Here is a 10,351-nt window from a genome sequence, read left to right as displayed (position 1 = left end):
AGTCTTTGATTGGAGAAACATGGGCTGATCTTATTAATCTGCGGATAACATTCCATATAAATTATCTATCCAGGAGTGCAAAGTGAGTCTTGTAGCCAAGGTTGTGTTGTGGAATTTTTGACCTCATATATTACTTCTTGCCTTCTTTAGATAATATCAACTGGTACCCTAGCCTTTTTGGGTTTTGATTTTTGCCCATCAGAGTTGGCTACCAAGTTATGCTAAAGTCCTCTCACACAATGACCTATATAGCCATTCTGTGGTTTGTCTATCATTAACTGGTATTATGTTGAAAAACTGTGGCATACAAGTGCGCCATCTGTTAGTAATCACCTAATCCTTCTTGCTTTGCTTAAGCCCTTTTATAATTTCCTTAACGTAACTTATAACACTCTAGGTACACAATTTCATGTCATTTCTTCGTCGTTTGTTTGGATATTTCCATCTCATGTGATCATAGCAGCACTAACGCACTGTATTACACCAGAATTTCGAAGTTAAAAGTGCTTGGGTGAGAGTAGTACTAGGATGGGTAACCCCCCTAGGAAGTCCTCGTGTCATGTTCTATTACAATCCTTGCAATAATGTGCGAAGGCACTCAACCTAGCCTAAGATTTACCTTAGTGTCTTCTCTCTAGTCTTCATGATTTGCCTTGCCCTCTCCGCTCTTGTCTTACACTCGATGTCGGGATAGGTTGTTGGTTCAACCACGGCTAGGTCCTATTTTTCCCTCAGTACTCACCCCATCTCGGTAGTTTGGTCTAATCCATCTTGACATCTCTCTGTAACATATCTAAAACATCCTAACTCCTTTTCTCGTGTACTTCTCACTTGACCCTATACTCAACATATACATATCCATAGGTTGCATAACCATTCTGATACAACTTGTATAAGATAGACATAATCTTTTCGTTTCCCGTCCTATCTTGCTTTACATATCGACTTCACACTAGAACTTGCTCGCGCTAATGCTATTTTGTCCTACTCCTTTCTTTTCTTCCTTTACGTACTCCTTGGTCTCCTGATTTCCTACCATAAGAGATTTTCTATTCTTTCTCCTTGCTACTTGTATGTCACCATATCAGCGGCCAATGACATTGTTTCCATACTTAATCTTTACCCAAACACGGCCTTACTATCCTTTACATGGTCCTTAGTTTGCTCAGTCCTACTCTCTTATCATATTCACCCCTTGTGGTAGGCACCCATCCCTTAGGGTTATACAATGATTCTTCGCACGATCTCAGATACCGTAGCTCCTATTTGTTTATTTTTGGCCTCGAGCTCCTGCTAACTTGTGCCAGTATGGGATCTCACTTGAAATTTAAGCGTTCCTATTAACATGTGATAGTGTCTGTTGATTTTATCTCACATATGTATTTCTCTCATTCACTTTCCTCTTTAGGGCGTACCCATGTCATTCTCTGTTTATTTTCAACTGTTCATACGCATATGATTCTGTTCCAACACATTTGACATACTGCACCATGTCTACACCTTCTGTTAACTCATCTATACTTAGGTTGCCCCTGTAAAAAACCTTAATACAACCATGGGGTGCTTAGAATTCTCGATAAATAGTACACAATGTAGTCCAAGTACTGGTACTCGAGTCATATAACTAATGTAGTAGCTTAGTTGAAGATGTATTTCCTTCATACCAATTAGTACATCACTAGTGCTTATAATCGTGTCCGATTCTCCATTCGGGGGAACTTATACTCTGATGACACGTGTTTCTAGCTTTCCTATAACACTATCTTCATCCCAGTGAATACCAATTATTCCTCTTAATGGACTCGCAATGCATTAATGGTCTTGCAGAGCTACCTCCCTCATCCTTGAGGGGTCTTACTATTTTCCACGGTAGAGGTACATATACACATTACCCCTTTCTGCTTCATGTCCTTTCATCCTTATCGTGTGCTCGATGCTAACTCGTAATCTTACTCACAGTCACGTTCTTTAGTTACTTCGTTACTAGGCCCTACATACTTCCATGATGATCCTCATTATATTCACACTATATTCTTCTTATGGTCAATCCCGGAGGGTAATATTTCTTAACCTTTATTCATGATCCTCACTTTGGACTAATTTCACCCGGTGGAGCAAGCGTACTTAACCCCTTTATCCTTCCTCATCATTCTCATCCTTAATACCTCGCAGGCTATTACACCCCATGCTCTTGAGCTCGGAATGTCTCTTAAGCTTCTTAGAAGTTATCATGTGAGCTGGATAATTTATGACACTATCAAAAAACTCTAAGGAAGGGAGAATGTAATACCCCATAGTAGGGAAGGTTGGAAATAGGGTCATGAGAAGTCAGAAGGAGTTGGAGGCCAAGTAATGAGTCGTAGGACTCGACCTACTTACGGAAGGTACCAACTAAAAAGTCTTATAAAGTTAAGCTACTTGAATGCAAGTCGAGCTTACGTAGCAAGGAGTACATAGGTTCTTAAAATAAGACGAGATTACGAACCCACCAGGAAGAGGAGAGAATGACACATCGCATCAAGATGAGGCACCATGTGGCAGCATAGGGAAGTGAAATGTGGAAGAAGGTGACCCACCTGCTTGGGGTCAAGTAGGTGACCCACCTGCTTGGGAGGTGGGCCTCACCAAGGACACGTAGCAGCTAGGAGGCATGACATAGATATGTGGCCCAATAGGGGATAGACACGTGTCACCCTATGGGGATGACATGTGTCACCTCCTAAGGAGGTGTATATGTGTATATGTTAGTAACTAAGACTCATTTTCAGCTGTTCTTAAACATTAACCAAGGAAAAACTTGGAAAAATTTTAGAGAGAAAAAGAGAGTACCTACGGCAGCCAAGAATTCAAGGTAAGCTCTCCAATATTTCTTCGTGAATTAATTATCTAAGGTGTTCCTCGATCACGTGAAGGTATATATATGTATATTATGATGACTAAGGAGTCATTTCTTCAGCCCTACACGTAGAAACATGAAGGGAAAAACGTTAGGAGCAAGAGAAGGAGGGCTATGGGTTTGGCCACCTTGAGGTAAGTCTCTGACTTTTGTTCCATAAATTAATTATTTAAGGTATCCCACAGTTACATAACAGTGTTTAATAGCATAAAATCACTATTTGGGGCAGCGAAGAAGTGAGATAAACAGTCCGCTCCATTTCAGCACATCAAGAGGTTTTCGAAGTGGGTTTTGGGGAGTTTTGGCCAATTTTGGGTAAGGTAAGGTCTTTCCTTTCAACTTGGAGTTTATGGTGTTGTTATAAAGTGTATTACACGTCATGTAGGTGGCTGGAAATATGAAAATTCCATAAATATGCTTGACGTTAGAAGCAATTTAAATTGGAGTTGTTATAGTTAAATTGTAGTTGAAGTAAGATGTTGTGCTTGTGGTGCGCGGCTGCAAGTGTGTGGTAGGGTGTTGCATGGATGGAACATGGACTAAATAGGGCATGGTTGCTTCTGGTTGCAGCCACACGACCCCCCATTTCGTATAGTTAAAAGTTTTACGAAATAAAGATTAAAGACCCTATTTTGGTATCATAATTTTAAGCAAGTTGTTTGGAGCTTGTGTTGTGTAATGTTGCCATGTTTTATGTGTATATGAGCTTCAGGTTGTTGTTCCCCCATATCCTTCAATTTTTCTACCATTTCCAGGGCGCTATCCGTAGTCAAACTCCCCCATCTGATCCTAGGTCGGTCATTGGCTGTAGTTATTAGGGATGTAATTGGGAATTCGGATAGGGCATGTCATAGAGGAGGTGGTGCCCAATTTCCGGTAACGCCTTAACTAACTAAAGAACTAGTCAAGAAGACAAGTGAGAAAATGAGTTCTATGAATACTTGGGTGCAACTTAAGATGCTAAAAAGTCAAGGGTTGTTGATATTCGTATTGCTTCCGTGTTGAATAGGTTCAAAGGATAATGAGGCGAATGTGACAAAGAGTAACCCAAAAGAGGTATGCGAAGCTTTCTTTTGGCATGTTTTTGGCATAAGTATGTAGAGTTATTCTTATTTTCTTTTGGCATGTATTTTCTTTAAGTGGGTTGTATATGAAATGTGGGGATAATTCCATTCCCTGGACTCCAAGTATGCCTCATAATCCCCATCCACTACTTGATGTTAGAACCCCTACAAGAGTCGAGTATTGCCTTTCAAGGCTTCCACGTGTTAAGAAGTAGTGTATGTAAGCCTATCCTTCCTTTGTCCTAAGAGGTAGTTAGTATGAAAATGAGGTTATGATGCCATGGTTGTTCACCGTGCCCCATAATGGGCTGAGTACAAAATGTGTACATAATAACCCCATGAAGGAAAGTATAGAGTCTGTAAAGCTTATCCTTTTCCTTCTTTTGGCATGTCTTAGACGTAAGTAGAATATGATACAATCTCTGAGGTAATTCCACTCTTAAGGATCTCTTATTTACTTCTGGATATCAAACTTGTGTAATAGTTGAACTATTTTCCTTGAAACTTCTATATGTTAGAGGTAACAAATGTGCAGGCTCCAAGTCTTAAAGACTATATGATAAGAAGTATTTTGGACTCCTTAAGTGGTTAGCATTAATTTAGTACGTGTCTAGGGTCCCGAAGATGCTAATTGATATAGCCCCTAATGGAATTTAGAGGGCACTTGATATGACTACACTACTAGTTGGGTCCTTATACTAAAGCTTAATCTTCTTATATGGTCAAGTGTCTGATAATGTTTTAAATTGCATATGGTTACTCACTGCTCTACTCGTGCATACTGTAACCCTTCTATCACTGAGTTCCGGGTTGAGTATGTAGACATGCATAGTTCACTGCAATATCCACCAAGTCCCTCACTAAAGAGATGGGTACGCTATACGAGGACATAATAATGTAATGACATGAAAAACTCACCGAATCCCTCACTAGAGGGCCGGGTACGTATGTATATATATAATGATATAATGTAATAAGGTGGTGATGGCACCGGGTCTATGATGGTCCTACATAGATGATTCACCGGATCTCTGAAAGGGCCGGCTATATTATGTAATTTGAGCATGCTATTATGTTGTTTATAGTTCACTTGACCACAGCTGATAGATGTGTATATGGGGGTCCAGGTCGGACCCCAATCGCGGCCTACAGGGATGGGTCATGACAGAAGTGGTATCAGATCAGTTCATCCTTGGAGTGTCTACAAACCATGTCTAGTAGAGTCTTGTTTATCGATGTGTTGCCCGCCATATCTATAAATAGAAATCTACAGGACATTTAGGATGTTACCCTTCTCTCATATCTAAGATCGTGCTATTGATCCGTGTCATAAGAAAACTCCTTATACTAACCTTGGATCTTAACAGAAGAAAGATATCAATGGAAGGAAGTGACTGATGATATTGGAAGTCACAAGGCACGCAATTAAGCAAAGGCACGAAAGATATCTATTGGGTAAGGTATTAAAGAAAAGTTGAAATGTTAAGTCGAAAACTGAAGGGAAACGTAGATAGGGAAGTGCAACAGATGCAGTTTGAAGTTGGACATACGAGGTAAGTCCATTATTTTTATATTATTGTTTATATTGGAAGCCCTGTGTGGCTGCGATAGGAGATAATATTGACAGCCTTGTGTGGTTGTGATATGATATCTATCTATCTATCTATCTATCTATCTATCTATCTATATATATATATATATGTTGGCCCTGTGAGGCATTATTGGTATTTTCTACGTGCAGGTTTTTAAATAGTAAGGAGTATAGAGAAAACTCTACCAAAATTTTCCAAAAACAAGAAAAAGGGAATGAAACATAGATTCTTAATATATCTTGGAAATTGATACCGAGTACCCCTATTATGTTTAACTAAAGCTGTAGAAGGTACTCTTCATGTCACCGATAAGGGGAACCATTTTTACTTGGGGAATTTTATTTCAGAGAAACAAAAGCCTATCTGAGAAGTATAATTCAGACCATGATATCTCCAGCTGTATTTGTGCCATAGGAAAAAAAGGGCTCAGGTTGAAGGGTAAGATGTCCAGCAATTGAGTTTTACTTTTCTTGAAAAGTACCAAGCCTCAACTCCTAGTTGTAAATTAGATAAGTTGTTCATGACTCGAGGATAAACTCAGAGGGAGACCATGTGAGTTAAGTGTTAAGAAGTACTGTGATGTTTAAAAGATTCTAGTTTTCTTCTAACGGTGGTTGGAAAGTGCTCTATGATAACAGTTTATTAGCTCTCCACCAATTAATTGGAGAAAGAAATTCTAACCAAATCACCCTAGAGAGATGTCATGAACTGAATGTGAGTATGAACTAAAAGGCGGATATATAAGTATGAATTTAAAGGTGTGGTACAATAATACGGGGATAGAGTAAGACCGCTAGTAAGGCACACTTGGTATATGTTGACTAAGTTAAAAGCCTATGTTGGGTACATAGTAAGGACCAGGGGCATAAGGTATAAAGGAATGATGCGTGTACACAACGTCGCCCCAAATATAATGGAACCCTTAAGAAATAAAGACGGCAAACCTAAGGAATAAATGGTGTAACTTATGTTCACCCCAAGAAACAAAGGATATAGGTTGGGATAAAGCTACTACTCCGATAGAACCTTGGACAATCATCGTCGGAATATAAGTGTTGCTTAGTTAAAAGTGGAACGACTACAAGTGTGTATTAACCTTTCTTAAAGATAAGTAGAATGTGGCCGTGGATGAGTTGTTTCCCGGGTCACATGAGTCAAGTACAGATTAGTAGATAAGATATCACATTATGTATGGGAAGGCCCTCACCGCTTTATGATGTAGACAAGGTTCCGTACATAGATAATCAGGTTAAAACAATATGCAGAAAGACAAGGACATGATACAGTACCAAGTAGATTGGGGAAGGAGATTGGACAAATTTGAGACTGGACATAGAGACATAGAGCAAGGTGTAAGCAGATAACGGTATAAGTACCCTCTAAAGGGGGGAAGCCAATGAGAAAATTGCAAGAGTAAAGTGGAGGCAATTCATGTGGCAATATATTTAAGATGAATGCTTAAACTCCAATAAGAACCCTGGTTGAACTAAGGAAGGTTTGGAAGTCACCAATAATTGGATAGAAGTTAGAATGCTATGTAAGGAAATGTTAAGAAGCTTTAACAAGACCTTGAATGACATAACACTAGAAGGTGGGTGCATATAAAAACAAAAAGGTATAATAATGAAAGGATATCGAATAACTCAAGAGATACTATGAAGGATAATGACATCACGCTATACCCAAAAGCCAAAATGGTGACTATAGAGTTAGTCACAAATGATGTTACGATAGATAAATAACCAAGGAAAAGGAATAGAAATCCTCCTATGGTAGGAGAGAAGAAGAGCAAAGAGTGAATAAGGGAAAAGAAAAAAGTGCAACAAGGTGGGACAAGTGAGTTTCAGTGTGAAGAAGACAAATACAACAGAATGAACTAGGAGACCAAAAGATTACATCTACCTCACATAAGTTCTATCAGAATGGTTAGGCAACCTATGATTGTATATGTTAAGTATAGGGCCAAGTAAGAAAGTACATGATAAAAGGAGTTAGGATATTTTGGGTATGTGATAGAAAGGTGCAAAGATGGGTTGAGTCAACTACCGAGAGGGAATTAGTACTATGGGAAGAATAGGACATGGACATGATTGGACCAAAGGTCTATCCCGATACAAATTGTAGAATAAGGGAGGAGAAGGCAAGGTAAAACATGAGAACTAGCGAGACAACACTAAGATATTTCTTGTACCATCTCATATTCTTGTAAAGGTAAAGGATGACATGAGATAATGTATCTAAAGTGTTACAAGATGGGATGAGCTGGGATAAGGAAATTGTGAAATGATTTAACCAAGAGGGGAAGAACTAATTGGTTACTAAAAGATGGCGGACTTATATGCCAAAATTCCTTCAGAATTATATCAGGTAATTATAGACAGAGCATAGAACGACTATGAAAGCCATTATATGAGGGGACTTTAGCATTACTCAGTAGCCAGCCAACTTAAAAAAATTGAAAAACCAAAACCCAAAAGGTAGAGTACCAGTTAAAGTTTTGAAAGAAGTCGAGAAGGACTATACGAGGTTAAGGATTCCCAAATGATAAACTTCATTATAGACCTATTTTTTACTCTACAAGAGTAGGGTACTATATGGTTTATTGTGAGTAGGCTAATGAATCAGCCCATTTGCTTTCAATCAAAAAAACCTATGTAGTTAAAACTATGCGACGTTATAGGTCAAGGAGGTAGTTAGACTTCATGAGGTTCTCATAGCTATTATCTTATATAGGGGGACCTTATTTGCAATTAGCATCTGGAGATCAGTCCAAGAAAGGATTGGGAACACAGGTAGGTCTGGGTAACGCATTTTCCCCTTAAAACTGACAAACAGGCTAAGCATACCACTTAAACGCTAGAAGATATATCATGAGCTAGTGTTGTTAACTTCGAAGGTAGCCGGGATGATTATCTATCACTTATCAAGTTGCCTATAATAATAACTACTGCTCTAGTATCCCAATGGCCCCGTACAGGACTGGTAGGACAGGACATATAAGTCCCTTATTGGTTGGGTCGATGTTAGAAAGACTAAGCTAATAAGGCCAGACATGATTGAGCAAGCTAATGACTAGCAGCCCAGAGTCAGCAGAAATGATATGTAGATAATCGACATCGACATTCAAAGTTTAAATTGATAATTGGGTGTGCGTAATAGGGCCACCCAGGAAAGGAGTAATAAGATTCATTGAGAAAAGAAAACTTAGCACAAAATACATTAGACCTTATCAAGTTGCTTGTAAGATGGACAAAGTTGCCTGTAAGTTAGACTTACTACCTGATTGTGAAACTATACGCTTAGTACGTCAGATAAGGATGTTTCACAAATGTATTAGTGATCCACCTAGAGTATGTACCATAAATAATGTCCATGAAATGGAAGAGTTGTCCTATGAGGAACAGCCTATCGCCATCCTGGATCGACAGATTAGAAGATTGCAGACTAAGGACATAGCCCTATCAAGGTATTGTGGTGAAATAGGAATTGTGAAAAAATTACTTGGGAAGTTGAAGAGGATAGGAAACACTAGTATCCGTACCTATTCCCGATATCTACAGGTAACCCCAACTCCTGGAATGCGTATATTAATTACTTAGATAAAAGTATTTGTTATCACAATAGAAAGGAATCTCCCTACAATCTATATAAAGTCTTGAAGGAAGTTTCGTTTAATATTTGGGGATAAATGTTCTAAAGGGGGGAAGGATGTTACACCCCACGCTCTTGAGCTCACAATATCTCTTAAGCTTCTTAGAATATCATGTGAGCCAGATAATCTACGACACTATCAAAAAACTCTAAGAAAGGGAGAATGTAATACCCCATAGTAGGAAAGGTTGGAAATAGGGTCATAAGAAGTCAGAAGGAGTTGGAGGCCAAGTAATGAGTCATAGGACTTGAATTACTTATGGAATCTACCAACTTGGAAGTCTTATAAATTTAAGCTACATGAATATAAGTCGAGCTTACGTAGCAAGGAGTACATAGGTTCTTAAAATAAGATGAGATTACGAACCCAGGAGGAAGAGGAGATAATGACACATCGTAGCAAGAGGAGGCACCACGTGGCATCATGGGGAAGTGAAACATGGCATAAGGTGACCCACCTGCTTGGGGGTGGTCCCCACTAAGGACACGTGGCAGCCTAGAAGGCATGACATGGACACGTGGCCTAATAGGGGTTGGACACGTGTCACCCTATGGGGATAACACGTGTCACCTCATAAGGAGGTGTATATGGTAGTGACTAAGCCTCATTTTCAGCTATTCTTAAACATTATCCAAGGAAAAACTTGGAAAAATTTTAGGGAGAAAAAGAGAGTACCTATGGCAACCAAGAATTGAATATAAGCTCTCTAATTTTTCTTTGTGAATTAATTATCTAAGATGTTCCTCGATCACGTGGAGGTATATATATGTATATAACGATGACTAAGAAGTCATTTTTTCATCCCTACACTTAGAAACATGAAGAGAAAAACGTTAGGAGCAAGAGGAGGAGGGCTATGGGTTTGGCCACCTTGAGGTAAGCCTTTGACTTTCATTCCGTGAAGTAATTATTTAAGGTATTCCACAGTTACATAAAAGTATTTAATAGCATAAAATAACTATTTGGGGCAGCGAAGAAGTGGCATAAACAGTCCGCTCCATTTCAGCATATCAAGAGGTTTTTGAAGTGGGTTTTGGTGGGTTTTGGCCAATTTCGGGTAAGGTAAGGTATTTCCTTTCCACTTGGAGTTTATGGTGTTGTTATGAAGTGTATTACACGTCGTTTAGGTGGCTGTAAATATGAAAAT

General features: G+C 39.0%; 1 pseudogene; it reads left to right on the top strand.

The window, feature by feature from the left end:
* The first annotated feature begins 446 nt into the window (after window positions 1-446).
* On the top strand, window positions 447-566 carry LOC129883847 (5S ribosomal RNA; annotated as a pseudogene).
* The last annotated feature ends 9,785 nt before the right edge of the window (window positions 567-10,351 follow it).

This window comes from Solanum dulcamara, chromosome 3, assembly GCF_947179165.1.
Source record: "Solanum dulcamara chromosome 3, daSolDulc1.2, whole genome shotgun sequence".
Lineage (NCBI taxonomy): Eukaryota > Viridiplantae > Streptophyta > Magnoliopsida > Solanales > Solanaceae > Solanum > Solanum dulcamara.
This window is presented reverse-complemented; position numbering and strand designations above follow the sequence as displayed.